At 42.0% G+C, this 17,072-nt stretch overlaps 4 non-coding genes and 1 pseudogene across 4 annotated transcripts; 3 read left to right on the forward strand and 2 right to left on the reverse strand.

The window, feature by feature from the left end:
- Positions 1 to 532: 532 nt before the first annotated feature.
- On the forward strand, positions 533 to 690 carry LOC119528373. Its single transcript, XR_005215677.1, has one exon. It is a non-coding gene; the product is annotated as a U1 spliceosomal RNA (small nuclear RNA).
- Positions 691 to 770: 80 nt separating this feature from the next.
- Positions 771 to 842, reverse strand: TRNAE-UUC. The gene has a single exon. It is a non-coding gene; the product is annotated as a tRNA-Glu (tRNA).
- Positions 843 to 9,523: 8,681 nt separating this feature from the next.
- Positions 9,524 to 9,595, reverse strand: TRNAH-GUG. The gene has a single exon. It is a non-coding gene; the product is annotated as a tRNA-His (tRNA).
- A 558-nt stretch (positions 9,596 to 10,153) lies between these two features.
- TRNAN-GUU lies at positions 10,154 to 10,227 on the forward strand. The gene has a single exon. It is a non-coding gene; the product is annotated as a tRNA-Asn (tRNA).
- Positions 10,228 to 14,032: 3,805 nt separating this feature from the next.
- On the forward strand, positions 14,033 to 14,831 carry LOC119526758 (annotated as a pseudogene).
- Positions 14,832 to 17,072: the final 2,241 nt, after the last annotated feature.

Below are 17,072 nucleotides of genomic sequence, written 5' to 3' on the forward strand. Positions count from 1 at the left end.
TCATATATAGCAAAAAGCTTAGCAATTAGGGACCTTCCATAGGACTTTAGCTCCCTTGAAAAGAGAGGTCAGCAATGGCTCTGACTCCTCGACTTGGTTTGCTGGTAAACTGCTTTATTAGGCAGTTATAGAGGTGACTAGGGGCGCAATACCCATGATGGTGGGAGCGGCTGGTTAAGGTCGTCGAGTGCTACATGCAGGCAGCTTGTGAGCTGCGCAGAAATGGAAGTGTCATCAGTGCCATGAGCAGAAGGTAGGCGTAAAAATTAACACCATAAGGTCAAAACGATGATATGTGTCACAGTAAAACCCCACAACCAGACAAAGGATGGTATCGTTCACCTGCTTCTACCCCCAACGTAGACACCGCACAAGTTTACTGTTTTCCAGTCTATCCTCCCAAGAGCTATGGAGATAAATATTGTGTCCGTTGTAACCCTAACGGAGAGCGAGACCCAAAGAGGTGAAATTGAGTGACCTGACAGAGAGAGCCTGTGCAGTATGCAGATGAGCCAGTGCAGTGGCTGTGGGTCTGGTAGGAGAAATACTATGATCACGAAAGTGGTTATTTATTCCAAGGGAAAGCTGATCCATCGCACCCCGGGCTTTGCTGACCTCTGCGATTTCCCCACGTGGGGGAAACTGCATAATTTGTGTTGGTGAGGGGTCATATGCTCGCTTTCTCCCGGAACTCTTCAGCCTTGCAAGTTTTTGCCCTCCCCGCCCCCCAAAAGACGTTCTTGCTTGAGGAAGGACTGCATCCAGAACACTTCCCTGAGCGGGAATCGAACCCGGGCCGCGGCGGTGAAAGCGCCGAATCCTAACCACTAGACCACCAGGGAGCTACAATTTACCTTTTGAGTCTTTTCTTGTGATTTCAGGGGGCAGTGCACTGAGCTCTGGGAAGCCCCACCACCACCTGCCCTCCAGGTCACATCTGCCTCTCCAGGAATCCTCCCGAAAGCGGTTTCCTTTCGCCTTTCTCCAAAACGAGTCCGCACGCAACGCAACGAGCGGTCTGCCGGGCCACTGTAGTGCCCGTGAGGGTAAATGTCAGGGTGAGAAATTGGAGGCGGCAGCGCGTAGAGAAATGTCAGCCCGAGCCAGGCCAGTGGGTCATGTTAGGGGAGGGGAGGCGCCCAGGGAGAAAAGGGGATAAAAGGGGAAGAGCACCTAGAACTCGGTGTCTCCAACTTTAAAAAAAAAAAAAAGAGTGAGATGGATGCAGAAACGGAGACAGCCTGAATGGAAAACTCCTTCCAGTAAGAACTCGGGGTCCTGATCTCTGGACCTTCTCCCTACAACCTGCTGCACCAGCAGATTTCCCACCTTAGGTGATGGAAACTCCATGATACGCTCAGTCCAACACACGAAGAGTTCTCTTTCACGCTAGTATTTTCTTCAGACCCAATATCCAATTAGTCAGCAATTCATGTTTTCTCGTTGGTCAAGTGTGGAGACAGTGATTTACACACACCAGGGCTTCTCAACCTGGGCACTATTGATAGTTTCGGATCGGATAGTTCTTTCTTGGGGGGGGGTGCATTTTAGGGTGTTTAGCAACATGCCTGGCTTCTGCTGTACTCGATGCCAATGGAAATCCCCACCCCAAGCCCAATTCGTGACAACCAAAAATGTCTCCAGACGTTGTCTAATGTCCCAGAGGCGGGGAGTGGGGGTGGGAGTGAGGATGGGGGAGTGCAAAACTGCCTCATGTTGAGAACCACTAATGGATATGAACAATCTGAACTTGTGCAAGCGACTCTCCTGATAACCGCGCAGGGATCGATTCAACTCGCGACACGCGCAGCTAAAACAGCTTTGAGACTTTAATCTCGTAATCATGGGATTCTCTGCCGTTAGGACTTCTTTTGAGGTTCTGTGCTCTAAATCAGCCTCTTTGAAGACTGTCCTCGAAGGTCAGGTGGAGGGCTGGGTCCCCGGAGCGAGGTTCCTCTCGCCCTTTCTGGAACTTCACACCTCTTTCGGTTCGATCTGCCGAGAAGCTTTAGGGGCCATTTTATTCGTCTTTCCCCGGCATCCCAGAGGAGTACAGGAGCGGTGCACCGGGAGAAAGTGCTTAGAATGTGGTGCCCTCTCCCCTTCCTCTCCCCCAGCACATGCTGCCTGCCGGGCTCCACAATCGGATCAGCCTAAGCTCCGGCGACGTCCGTGAGGGGAGAGACACGTAGGGGGAAATCATCTGTCCCCTTCCGTCCTGTCCACGAGGGTACTCAAAAATGGGTCCTGATACAAAAACAAAACAAAACGAAACAAACAAAAAACCAGGGGAATCCTCTCGTGTTGAGAGAGGGTTAGTGGGAGAGAGATCAAAGGGAAGGTAAAAAGATCCTATCAGATTTCCGGATATAAAGTTACCTTGAGGTCCACCTGTTCTGGAACCTGATCCTCCCGTGGCTGGTGAAGGTGAGTCGAGTCTCAGTCTCCAGTTTGCCAAAGTACACAAAGCAGACGATCATGGCCCTGATACCAGTGAGTATGCAATCTCCAGACTTCTCAGTTGGTAGCAGTTGAATTTCCCTACCAAGGACGCAACCGAATACCTTTGGTTTTCAACTGTCCCTGTTTGAAGATAGGACGGGGGGTGAAGGAAATAGGGTAACCACCACAGTAGGGAAAGCAACTGTCTGAAACTGTCACAGACGTACAACACACACCGTTAATTTTAATTGCACTTTCCCAGGTAGACTGCCTGACATTGGGCCCATTTTGCTCTCAAATGCACAGTAGGTGGAAACTAACATGAATCTAGGAGTTCACATGAATATTTGAACTATAATGGTCACTTTTATTCAAATATGCATTCAAAAAAAAAAAATGAAACCCTCATAACAAGTGCACCAAGTTCATATATGCCATATTTACAAAGATGGGAAAAAAGAATTATGTATAAACAAATGAAAAATGTCATAAAAGCTTTTAAATATCTGCTGTTTCCACTGAAGTTCATATTCCATGAATATGCCCATCCAGTCTCTTTCTCCAAAATCTGACATCCATTGCTGGGCCCTGTGGGGAACCAAGCTTTTCATGTCACTTAGACCATGTCCGGGGTGGTGGCCTGGAATGCTGGGTCACAAGCCTGCATGGAATGCCGTGTAGGCACACCCTGTAAAGATGTGTGTCTTGTGACTATGACAGCAGCGTTAACCATTGACCGCAGATTGTTCCTTCTTACCTGCAGCAGGATGTAAAGATTAATATCTGAGAGACCCTAACTGCTTTTGATCACGTAGTGTAGTCTTGCTTTGTGTAACAAACGAATGAATAACTGGAGCACAGGTGCATCAGCACCCACTTAGCATGAGATGCAGTGGGTCCCCTGCTCCCTTAAATCTTAACTTTGTGTCTGTCTCATTTCAGCGTCACCCTGTCAGCAACAGGGCCCTAAAATCATTATTTTGATTCTAGTCTAGTCTTCCCACACCCCCTATTTCACTCTCTCCCCCATTTTCTTTCAAAAAAAAAGTCAGCCTCCAATTTGTAGCATCACACCCAACCACCAGCTTAGCAAATTACAAACCCTCCACAGGATGCTATCTCACTGGAAAGACAAGGAAATTTTAAATAACACAAAGCTTTGCACATTTCAGGGTTAGAAATAATTAAAGAAAATTGTTCCTAAGATCAGAGACCTGAAAATGAGCTATTTATTCATTTTTTCTGGAAAAATTGAGATTCAGTGCTAAATATGGCAGACATTTTGCCTTCTCTCACCCCTACAGACAGCTGGAGATTCATTCTCCCTAGGGTAGGATAGAGAGGAGAGTGAATGAGAGAAGGGTAGGGGGGGGTAATGTGGGGAGGCACAGGGCCAGTGGCTGTCAAAGATCAGAGCAGGCAACTATTATCAATGTTTTCACTGTATAAGGAAGATTTCTGGGAGGCCAGGACATGGGTAGCTGCCAAGCTTTCTGGGGTCAGGAGATGCAGATGAGATTTCAAAGGCTTCAAAAATGAAAACAAAAACTTCTTATGTTCCTAGAAAGTAATTTAGGAGAATACATGGATATATGCACAATCCTGGGGTAGAAAGATTTCTTAGAGAACACAAAAGGTCTTCTGCTTAAAATTTTTAAGAATTTAAATCTATAAAAGAAAAGAGGAAGACAGATTGGATTACATTAAATTTAAAGGCTTCTGCTTATCCAAAATCACCATAAAAAAGTGAAAGTTCTAGCCACAGACTAGAAATAGCTATTTGCAATAAGCATATCTGAAACATGACTCAAATCTTGAATCCATATAGAGAACTTTCAGAACCCAATAATAAAAAGCCAAGCCAATTAAAAGTGGGCTTTCTTCACAGAGGAGGATTTCTCAATGACCAAAAGGCCTGAGAAAATATGCCCAACATCATTATTCATTAGGGAAACACAAATTTAAAACCACATGAGAGGAGGCAGGGCAAGATGGCGGCATAGAGAGGAGTGGAAGCTAACTAGTCCCCCTGGAACAACTACAAAAAACCAGAAACAACTGGTAAATAATCCAGAATAACTGCGGGGGGACAAACGAGACCATCCACTCATCATACACCAACCTGAATTGGGAGGAATGCCCGAGAACACAGCATAAAATCTGTTAAGTAAAACCTGCAGGTCTAAGTCGTGAGACCCCCTCCCCCATAGCCCGAGCTGCAAAGCCTCGTGGTGCCAGAGAGAAGCTCTCTCCCAGCAAGCGAATATAGCTCAGCTGAGCTCCAACTGGGGTTTTAAGTAGCGAGTGTGAACTGCTCACTACAGGTACTCATCCCCAAAAAACAGACAGAGGCTTTGGGTGATGACTGACCTTGGAGAGCCAGAGGGTCGCCTTGGACTGGGTCTGAAGGGGACTATCTGTTTCTTTTTCCGCTCAGTGGAGAAAGCCCCAGTCATTTTCAGTTTCCAGGGCTGTGACTCTGGGAAGGGTGGAGACACCACAAGCAGAGAGCCAGACCATTGAAATGCTAATGACCTCTACCTGGGGGGTCTGTCTTCTCTAGGAGGAAAGGGGTGGGGCTCTTTCCATTCAGAACCAGACCCCAGAGCCTGGGGGAACAGGGCCAAACCTCCTCACAACAGTCAAGAATTATAGGCTAACAGGCATCACCTGCTGGGCAGAAAAGCACAGTGACCTGAGGCATCAAAGGGTGGAGCAATTTTCTAAGACACACCTGCAGGGAAACCAGATACTGAATATTTCTTCCCTCTGGAACCTGAGCCTGTTCTGGTCTGGGAAAACCTGATTTGGATAACCAAGGAAACCATGCCTAGACAACAGAAAATTACAACCTACGCTAAGAAAAACAAAGTTATGGCCCAGTCAAAGGAACAAACGTACACTTCAACTGAGATACAGGAATTTAAACAACTAATGCTAAATCAATTCAAAAAGTTTAGAGAAGATATTGCAAAAGAGAGAGAGGCTGTAAAGAAAACACTGGGCATATATACGGCAGAAATCAAAAGTTCAAAAAAACAACTAGTAGAATCTATGGAAATGAAAGGCACAACACAAGAGATGAAAGACACAATGGAAACATACAACAGCAGATCCCAAGAGGCAGAAGAAAACACTCAGGAACTGGAGAACAAAACACCTGAAAGTCTACATGCAAAGAAGCAGATGGAGAAAAGAATGAAAAAATTTGAGCAACGTCTCTGGGAACTCAAGGATGAAACAAAGTACAATAATGTACGTATCATTGGTGTCCCAGAAGGAGAAGAGAAGGGAAAGGGGGCAGAAGCAATAATAGAGGAAATAATCAATGAAAATGTCCCATCTCTTATGAAAGACATAAAATTACAGATCCAAGAAGTGCAGTGTACTCCAAACAGAAGAGATATGAATAGGCCTACGCCAAGACACTTAATAATCAGATTATCAAATGTCAAAGACAAAGAGAGAATCCTGAAAGCAGCAAGAGAAAAGCGATCCATTACATACAAAGGAAGCTTAATAAGACTATGTGCGGATCTCTCAGCAGAAACCATGGAGGTAAGAAGGAAGTGGTTTGATATATTTAAGATACTGAAAGAGAAAAACCGCCAACCAAGAATCCTATATCCAGCAAAGCTTGTGGGCAGCCAATTCAGCACCCGGCAGTCAGCCTAGTGGCACGGTCCCTGGGCCTTCAGTACATGTCGTGGTGACCGTTCCGCAAGGCGGAGAATTGAGTGGCACCTATGACTCCTGCCTAAAAGGAATTTGTTTCTTATGCTGTTTCTTATATGTTTCTTATATTCATACTGCCTCTTTTTCTCATTTGGTGTCTTTTGGGCTCTGTGGTGGTGGAATGCTCCCACACCTAGCTACATTAATGAGCCAGCGGCTTACCCTGCATTAGCGTCAGCGTAGTGAAAATGCCTGCTCCTTTCTTAGAAAACAATAGGTCACCCTTTCTGCTCAAAATCCCCTTTCCCAAGCTTTGAAAGAGTTAGCTAGAAGAAACAAAAAGGTAATGATTAGCAGACTCTAAAACATGAACACAAAAAATAGTTACAGGTTGCTTGGTACTAAATAATAGGAACTGCTATGCCTGTGCCCAAGCACTGTGTCTTGCTACGCTTCAAGGAATCTGTCCCTGCAAACCCACTGATCACTGTGTAAGAATAAATAATGTCTGAAATTTAGCCAAACTATTCTAGTATTGTATGCCTAAATGCTAGTGCGTATGTTATAGAAATTTATAAAAATAAAGCTCTGATGCTCTGCTTGGTCGGAGATTTCATCTTTGTACCCGGACACGACAAGGTGTCTGTCTCGTTTTTTCACCGACTCCAGCCCCCCTATCAGGACCCTGCCCGTTGCTGAGGGTTAGGCCAGCCCTCGGCAAAAGCTGTCCTTCATATATGAGGGAGAGCTCAAAATATTTTCTGACAAACAGACAATGAGAGACTTTGTGAACAAGACACCTGCCCTACAGGAAATACTAAAGGGAGCACTGCAGGTTGATAGAAGACAGGAGTGTGTGGTTTGGAACACAATTTTGGGAGATGGTAGCACAACAATGTAAGTACACTGAACAAAGGTAACTATGAATACGGTTGAGAGAGAAAGATAGGGAGCATGTGAGACACCACAAGAAAGGAGGAAAGATAAAGACTGGGACTGTGTAACTTGGTGAAATCTAGAGTATTCAACAATTGTGATAAAATGTACAAATATGTTCTTTTATGAGGGAGAACAAGCAAAGGTCAACCTTAAAAATGGGGAGGCATTGGGGGAGGGAAGCAATCAGCATAAACTAGAGACTGTAACTAATAGAATCATTGTATTATGCTTCCTTTAATGTAACAAAGGTGATATACCAAGGTAAATGCAGATAAGAGGGGGGGATAGGGGAGGCATGCTAGACACTTGACATTGGTGGTATTGTCTGATTCTTTATTCTACTTTGATTTAAGGTTATTTTTCCTTTTGCTGCTTCCTAGCTGTCATTTTTTTTTCCTCTTTCTTTTGCCTCTCTACCTTCTTTGACTCTCCCTCCTGCCTTGTGGAAGAAATGCAGATGCCCTTATATAGATAGTGGTGAAGGTGGTGAATACATAAATGTATGACCATGCAGAGAACCATCGATTATTTACTTGGGATGGAATGTATGGTGAGTGAACAAAACCATATTAAAAAAAAATAATGGGTTGATGACAAAACCTCGAGGGAAATATACTGAGTGAAATAAGCCAGACACATTAGGACAATTATTGCAGGGTCTCACTGATAGGAACTAATTATAATATGTAAACTCATAGACATGAAATATAAGGTACCAAGATGTAGGGTAAGGCTTAAGAATGCGGAGTGGTTGCTTAGTATGAGCAGAATGTTCAATTAGGATGAACTTAAATGTTTGGAAATGAACAGGGGTGTTGGTAGCAAGATGTGAGAATAACTAACAGTGCCGAATGGGGTGTGAATGAGGTGGAAAGGGGAAGCTCAGAGTCATATATGTTACCAGAAGGAAAGTTGGAGGTCTAAAGATGGGAATGTGTAAAACTGAATCCTATGGTGGGCAATGTCCATGATCAACTGTACAAATACTAGAAATCACTTCCATGAACCAGAACAAATGTATGACAACACAATTAGAAGTTAGTAAGAGGGGCATATAGTGAAGAACTATATACCTATTACAAACTATATACTACAGTTAGTAGTATTTCAACATTTTTTCATGAACAGTAACAAATGTACTATACCAATACTACAAGTCAACAATTGAGGGGGGTTGGTTAGGGATAGGGGAGGATTAGAGTTTCCTTTTCTTTTTTTCTTTTTTCATCTTTCACTTTACTTCTTGTCTGGAGTAATGAAAAGTTTCTAAAAATTGAACAAAAATTAAGTGTGATGGATGCACAGCTGTATGAGGGTACCCAGGGGCAAGTGATTGTACACTTTGGATCTTTGGATAATTGTATGGTATCTGAACAATCTCAATAAAAATGAAAAAAAAAATACACATGAGATAATATTGTGTTCTGTCACAATGAGAGAACACCAACTGCTGCAAGAATGTGGAGCCACTGTGACTCTTGTTGCTGGTGAGAAACCATTTTAGAAAGCAGTTGGCAGTTTCTGTTGAAGTTGAAATTACACCTACTTCATGGTCCAGCAATTTCCATACTTGATATACACTCGTGGCAAATGAACATACTGGTCCACAAAAAGAGTCATACAAGAAATTCATAGAGGCCTTCTTTACAATAGACACAACTACAAGTCACCCAATCATCCATCGACTGTGGTGTATTCACACACTGGAATAATACTCGTCAACACCAAATTTAAGTCGTGATAAGCTCAGTGACATGGATACAGTTCCAAAAAGAATGTTCCGTGGGAGGCAGGGTTGTGCGGCGGGGAGGAGTGGGGTGGGGTTGGGCGGAGACATAAAGCAGTACAGGTACATTCATGTGAATTTCTAGAGAAGGCAACGCTAGTCTAGGATGATAGACATCATAACAGTGATTAACTATGCGAGGGAGGGTGGCGATTGCCTGAAAAGGTCCTCTACGAACGTTTCTGGAATTTTCTGTAAGTGGATCTTGGTGATGATTACATTTGACAAAGTGCAATAAGTTGTGAATTATACTTGAATAAATTTAAGAATTTAAATCTATAAAAGAAAAGAGGAAGACAAATTGGATTACATTAAATTTAATAATAATTTCCTGTTAGCATAAAAATTGGGGGACGGGGTGAAGACAAGCCCGTGTAGACCACCGCAAGGTGTTTACATTTTAACGTACGCACGAAAACTCAGTTCTCAGTTCTCATTTCGTGTAAAACAAACCAACAAACCAACAAAAAACTGATACGTGAAAGAAACCTTCCAGCAAAGATAAAGGACTATACCATTTCAGTACTGGAAGATACCAACAAAGCTGAATGCGACGTGGCATATCACCTCTTGCTCAGAAAATGGGCATGGCCAGGATTTCCCTTTGAGGCGGGATTCCCACGATAAAGGAAGCAATATCCAGGAGGAGCATCCATTCGCGCAAAACGACACACCCAACTATGCCGTGACTCGGATTCGAACCGAGGTTGCTGCGGCCACAACGCAGAGTACTAACCACTATACGATCACGGCGCGCCACGAACGAGCAGACGAAGTCCCGTTTTTCTTTGATACTATTGAAGTGAATAGATTCAAACTATTGGGCTGCTTTGTTGTTGGACAACTACAGGTCTTCTTTGGTTTTCTCTCTTTCATTTTCTCTCTTCATTTCTCCCTCCCCAACCTGCTCCATCTCCCCAGGATCCGGCCTCGTCTCTCCACAGGCCTGCTGGGACGTCTCCTTTTCCCGTCCACGGATCCCCTTGCTTTCTTTCGCGCTTCTTCACGAAAGCGGAGCTGAAGCGGGAGATCAAGCGCGCAGGCGGTTCGGTGAACCGGAGCAAACCATGGGAAGAGCCTTCGCAGGAGCCCACGGGACCTCCAGCTTCCATTGAGCCCCATCCAGCTCGTTCTGAGGCCGACGAGAACCACTCAACGCCGAGTTGTCAAACGTGTCGAACAACACGAAGCATGGCCCTAACCCGTCTAGCTTCCCGAGGTCTTGGAGCCCGTACAGTTCTGAAGAAACGAGTGGCACCGCCTAGTGGTTAGTGATTGCCCGAGTGTCATTCAGGTAACGAAGGTAGTCGTGTCTCTGTGGCGCAATCGGTTAGCGCGTTCGGCTGTTAACCGAAAGGTTGGTGGTTCGATCCCACCCAGGGACGCTCAGGTGGTTTTAAAATTGCAGGGAGGCTTCTCTTAACTACCCCTTTGTGTTTAACTCTCAGGAAAGAGCACTTCTAAGCAAGGCCAAAGACCCCTCAGACAAGGGTCGTTTTGCCAACAAACTTGGTGTAAGTCTGGGAGCTTGGAAGGATCCCCTTGCTTTCTTTCGCGCTTCTTCACGAAAGCGGAGCTGAAGAGGGAGATCAAGCGCGCAGGCGGTTCGGTGAAACGGAGCAAACCATGGGAAGAGCCTTCGCAGGAGCCCACGGGACCTCCAGCTTCCCTTAATGACTTTGCATTGTTTTGGACCAGGGAAGAGACTGTATTATTTCTTCTCTTTTCTTTTCAGCAGAAAGTGTCAAGTCATTTTTTCCAGGTTGAACTTGGAAGATGTTTAATTCTTAACATTTGCAGAGAACTAGGCTCCTTTTGCTACATTTTTTTCACAGTTGACATGCAAGTAAAAGTGTGGAAATTTTGATGGTTGTTTTGGCAAACATTGATAAGTACTCTTAAAAATTTGGGAAATTTTTAGTAACACCTTTTAGTTGGACACTTAACAACATGAATCATCTATAGCTAGCTATAAGACAAAGTTGATGGGTGTGTATCTGAATTTTAATGCTTCCGAGTTGTAGGCCTCTGTGGTTTCTACCAATGTCCTAAAGAATAAAACTAATATGGCTCTTGTCTATTTACCAAATCAAGCACTAGTTTGAGTTCCTAGAGAAAATTCAAAACAAGAAATGCCACTCCATTTTCCCCTGGGGTCCAGTAAGAAGCAACTTGCTGTTTATTAAACTTCCTAGTGCTGCAGGAGACATGACTTGGCATATGTCTCTTATTTGGAGTAAGGAAACTTGATGGGCAGTTCAGAGTTGTTTTTATACACCCCATGTGCTCTGCTTTGCACAAAAAACTTTTACGGAAAATGATTTTCTGGGGCTTATGCTTGTCAGTGGTATGCTTAAAGATTCACTTATGGAGATTTGTCTGGTTGAATGGAAACCCTTCTATGAAAACTTGGCAGGTTTTATGAACCTAAAGAGAAGACTTAATGTCTCCCTAAATGCCTTTCAGTTATTGCTCAAATTACAAGCTCCTTTGGGGAAACAAGAGCATTAAAATAACTTGAAGATCTATTTTATTGGCAACTTAGAATGCAAAGATTTTTATTTTAAACCTTCTAAAACTTGAAAACAAGTTGCCCTAGGTTAAATAATACAGTTTTCCAAAGCTGAATGTGCTCTTTTGGAGTTGTGTATTTCTGCTTTTGAAATGCAGAAACAACTTCCTGAAACTCTTAGCTGGGACCACTACAGTTTTGATGACATGTGATTAGATGAACTGATCAATCTCAGTTGGTAACCTCCCTCTTTTTTCCTTTGGTAAGGGTTGAAAAAATTCTAGAATAGATGTATTTTGCTAGCCTCACACAGACTATTTCATTCCAAATGTCTCCTGAGAGGCATACAGGAATTCTTCTCACTTGCATACACTTCAGAAATCGGTGTGGAAAGGCTCACCATGCTATGGCCATTCACCAATAGGTAGATGGCCCAGCATTCAGCTGTAAGCCGCCTTCTAATTATTTTGATTAGTTCACTCATGTTGACACCTTCTAGTACAAGGAACTTGATCTTATCCAGTACAGGAAGCAGCTTTTCACCCTCATAATGTTTCTATTATCACCAGGATTTTTGTAGGGTGCTGCTCTATGATAAGTCAGACATCTTCTGCTCTTTGTTCTGAAGATGATTGACTTGTGTCTTTAGTACCACCACTCCAAAACAGACCCATCATAAGCTGGCATCCAGGAACCCAAGCCTCATGCTTGGGTCTCTGGATCCCCCCAAAAGTCAAACCTAGAAGTATGACACTTCTTAAACAAGTACACTTGCACTTTTTGGAAGGACAGAAACTGATTAAAGGAAGGCTGATGAGGCAACATGCAACAAAGTGACCCCCCACCCTCCATGAAGGGGCAAAAAAGTGATTCTGCAGCTACTCCAGAGCGTTCCTTCCTGAGAAAGCGTACTTGTGAAGGCACTAAACTTCCCCTAAGGAACACCAGCCTGCTTCAGACAGGCTCTTGGGAGCTTCTGTAACCAAGAAATTAAGAATTAAAAATAATTAGAATGACCAAATCATTATATAGATGTCTTTTTCTTACTTTCTAGTATATTGTAGTATAGCCAAAAAGAAATACCTGAAATTATTGAAACCCACTGAATTGTAACCCAGATGCCTTGATCTTTGATAATTATTGCATAACTATATAACCTTTATCTTGTGATTGTAAAAACCTGTGTCTGGCCCAGCTTGTACTCCCTTTATCCTGTTTTACAACTTTAGAGTCTTATGATCACAAAAACAGTGCACTAATGTTTATTAGTGAAGGAAGTTGAGTCAGCCCAGAACCAACTAACTGCTGACTACAGTGTTTATACTTGCTATTGTATTGGTTATTTTAGCTTAGTTCTAGGTTAGTTCCACCCCTTCACATGGTACCATAGTTTTTTATACTTGTTATTATAACAGTAATAACTCTATCTCCCCTTGTTTGAATACATAAAAACCCTAAACTAACTGCTTAGACTTGGGAGACAGATTTTAGGCCAATAGGCCATCTGTTCTCCTAACTTTGTATAATAGCAATAATCTCTTTATCCCCTTTGAAACCCCGTGTCATAGATTAGCTCTTATGTGCACTGGGCAGAGAACCCAGCATTTGATGCAGTATCACATTGATATACAGCACCTTAGAAGCCTGTTCAAGCTGAGACAAGCTCAGTGCACAAACATTTACATAACATAAAGGAGGAACTCCTCTGGGCTGTTGTTTCTTCTACAGGGGAAGGAAAATTCCTTGGGCAAAATGCCCACAGCCCATCTCCCAGGAGAAGGGAGGTGCCAGGCTCCCCTGGTCCCTAGACTGGGACCCCAGGGCCCATGCCACGCCCCTCCTGCTGGGGACATGGCACCCCAAGGCCTGAGACCCCAGATCCAGGGGCAAGCAGGTGGCCACCTCCCCTCCTTCCCTGAGGGGCAGGCCTTCCTAGCTCCTGCACTGTTATTTCTTTGACCCTTCCCATGTACTTTTTTTTTAAAAAGAAGTTTATTTAAACAACAAGATGCTTGACTTGAAGGAAAAACTATCTATGATTCATTTCTTTAAGACTAATTTATCCCTACTTAAAAGCAGATTGTCCAACATGTAAAAGCTATGTACAAAAAAGGTATAAAATTCTCCTTGGTTTTACAATGAAAAATGAAAACTATTAAAATTCTCCAATAGAACAAGGTATGCAAGGATTCTTTATGCTGTCGGTGAGAGCAACATAACTTACTGGAATCTACAGAGAAGAGTTGAATGAACTTGCCACTAATGGACAAAGGGGTATTTTCACAGAATCAGTATTTTCCTCCATCCCATCTCCATTTGATGGGATATCTTCATTAAAACATACCATTGGCCATTTAGTAAAAAAAGAAAAAAGAAAAAAAAAAAACAACAGTATGTTGTTACTTTTTTACTTTATGAACAAAAAAGGAATGGGAAAGGGTAAAATGAAAGAACAGAGAAAACTGTACTATACTTGTCATAATGTGGTGGACCCAAATTGTGGTTTTTCTAATTGAGAATGTACTCTTGGTCTGTAAGAACCGAGTTCTGGAGCAAAGTAGCAGGCCTGCTTTTTAATAGATACCTCCTGTCTGCTGCCAGAACACATCAACTGTATCTTCATCCTCTGATTCCAGCTGTGCAGGTGTGTCTATTTCATTGATTGGCTGCCTGTCAAATCAGAATCTGATCTGCCTTGGGCCGGGCTGCCAGCCGGTCTGGTTCCAGGCCGCGCTTCGGTCCCCGCGGCACCTGCTGCCAGAGGCTCGTGGCCCGGGCGGGCTCGTGATGGGACTCGTCCTCGCGAAGCTGTGGAGCCTCTTCTGTAACCAAGAACACAAAGTAATCATAGTGGGAGTGGATAATGCAGGGAAAACCACCATTCTTTATCAGTTCTTAATGAAAGAAGTGGTTCATACCTCTCCAACCATAGGAAGCGACATTGAAGAAATTGTGGTGAAGAACACTCATTTCCTGATGTGGGACATCAGTGGCAACGAGTCCCTGCGAGCCTCATGAAACACCTATTACTCAAACACGGAGTTCATCATTCTTGTTGTTGACAGCATTGACAGGGAGCGACTGGCTATTATGAAAGAAGAATTATACAGAATGCTAGCTCACGAGGATTTGTGGAAGGCTGCACTCCTTATCTTTGCAAATAAACAGGATATGAAAGGCTGTATGACAGCAGCTGATATCTCTAAATACCTCGCCCTTAGCTCAATCAAGGCCCACCCCGGCACATTCAGTCCTGCTGTGCCCTGACGGGAAGGGGTTATGCCAAGGTCTGGAGTGGATGCGCTCCCGGATTGGCGTGAGATTTAACTGTTCCGCTCAAGAGAGACTGCTCTATTTATTCTGTGGACATGGACAATCTCCCTGGCGCCTTTGGCTGCTGAGGCCGCAGCAAGTTTAATTTATAACAACACAAACCTCTGCAAACAACACTTGAATCAAGTGCAGCTGAAATGGAAACATAAAAGAGTTTTAAACTTTTTTTAAATGCACTAATCTTCAGTAGGATGAGTGTATAACTGTTTTCTTCAACAAATTCTTCTGACTGCTTATTCTAACTATTCAAAGATTGCCTCTTGATAAGTGTCTGTCATGTGTTTAATGTTGTCTGATTATTGTCATGACACTTTCATTTATTGATCCCAACCCCCACCCCCAATAAATTTCTAAATTGATAGAGTCATAGTGGGAATCATCAGGTACAACTTGCAAACTTCTCTAGCTCTACACATTTGCTTCCTCCATAAACCACTTATCTCCTGGACAGAACTTGTCATGGGGTGGGGGGGAGCTGCCTAGAGGGTGCACATGCAGAAGACCAAACATCAGGAGACCACCATATTGCAAATCATGGAATAATTTTACATTGCTATTAGCATGGAATTTAAGTAGATTATTTATTTATCTGAAAGAATGAAGGTCATTCTTTGGCCTGTGACTGGGGAGCTGGAAGTGCCCCTTTATTCGCATTTGGTCAGAAACTAATCCCAGCTTTGATGACGAATGCTGTTGGATAAATCTCATGTTAAGAATTGTCACATTATTCAAGGCAAACATAACTATAGGACATTACTAAAGCTTACCAATGCTAAAATGGAAACAATACTTGGGATATTATTACTATTGATTACAAACAACTTTATTATCAGCAAAAGCTTCAAAAATCCATTTGCAAGGGACATAATATCAGTAAATACTATCTTCTGGGCAAGAGCTAAAACAGAAATATGAACAGCTTATTTTATTTTGTAAATTTTGAAAAATACCTGTGTCTGTAATAATATTTCTCCCACCAGCAGTGTGTTACTTAAAGTACCATGTGGCATTCCTTAAATCTGTTTGAGGTTTTGGTGAAATAGGCTTGAAACAATTGCCATATTTATAGTTATGCTTCATGTTGTAAAATATTTTGCTGGATTATAGGCAACTGCAGAGTTTAATCCTAGTTTTTAGATTATTACTTCAAGACTCAAAGTTAATACACAAACAACTTATAAATTTAAAAATATTTAAAAAGAGGAAAAAGTCTTGATCAAAAGTTTATTGATAGCATTAAGAAGTTTCAAGACAGTTTTCTAATGAAGAAAAAGCTAAACATTGCATACCTGAAATTAAGAGGGAAGGACAAGCATAGTAGTTTCAATCCTGCTTTTTTCAGATGTTTACTTTTGCGATAATGAAAAGATTAAAATGCATTCTTAGGGAATAATACTTCATTGTGCAGTATTTTTTAATTTGGGTCAAAAATAAGATTCAGTGTTCATAAGAATATCAAAATACCTGTTCAGAGTCATGGTTTAATTTTAATATTTTTATTTGTATATTGATTTAAATTTCACCTTGTTTTCAAATGTACTGATTTATCATATTTAGTCTGATTTAATGTGGTAACATTTTTTTTATTTCTATTTAGTGGTAACACAACCTAGACCTGAAAAATGTCCAGAGTAAAGCTTTCTGGACTTCAGAAACTAATGGTTTGACTTGGTTTTGTGTATTTTTCTTAGTGATTCCATTTTTTTAAATGTAGTTCATAATCAGTAACATGAGAGTAAAAAAGACATAAATCAGTATGGATGCTTTGTGGTATGTGAGTATGGGTGGGGTGGAGGGAAAGTTATGAAAACGCTTTTTACCTAAAGCACATTTTGCCTGAATGTCTATCATGGTTATGTAGTTTAGCTGTATTAAGAGCAATTCTCTTAAGTCTTCTTTTGAAAAAAAACATATTCAGTACTTTATCCCTTCTTATTATGAAATGATTATCTGCCTTCTTGTACGTAGTATGATTGGCTGGCTCAATTTTCATCAATCAAATTATATAGTTATTTTTTATATTACCATATCAGTATTATATTGAAAGTGGTTTTACTAGTCAATTGTATTTTGTCAAACTACTAGTATAAACTCAAATTTGCTATTTAATTTTTGAGATACGATTTATTTTGTTTTCTAAATCTTTTTTAAAAACATGTTAGTTTTGCATGAGAAATGATCTATGTTAACTGTGCGTTGAAGATGAAATCAGCATGCAGCTAGATTTTGTGCCAAAATCTACATTTGAACGTCAATTGACTGAATGTTTTATAAAAGTTCAACTAGGAAATTTATGTAAGATTTTTAAAAGTATTTTATAAGTTCTTTTTAGATACCTCTGTTACAGTTATATGAAAGCCAGTTATCCTTTACTCCAAGAGAATG

Source organism: Choloepus didactylus, chromosome 2 (assembly GCF_015220235.1).
Source record: "Choloepus didactylus isolate mChoDid1 chromosome 2, mChoDid1.pri, whole genome shotgun sequence".
NCBI lineage: Eukaryota > Metazoa > Chordata > Mammalia > Pilosa > Megalonychidae > Choloepus > Choloepus didactylus.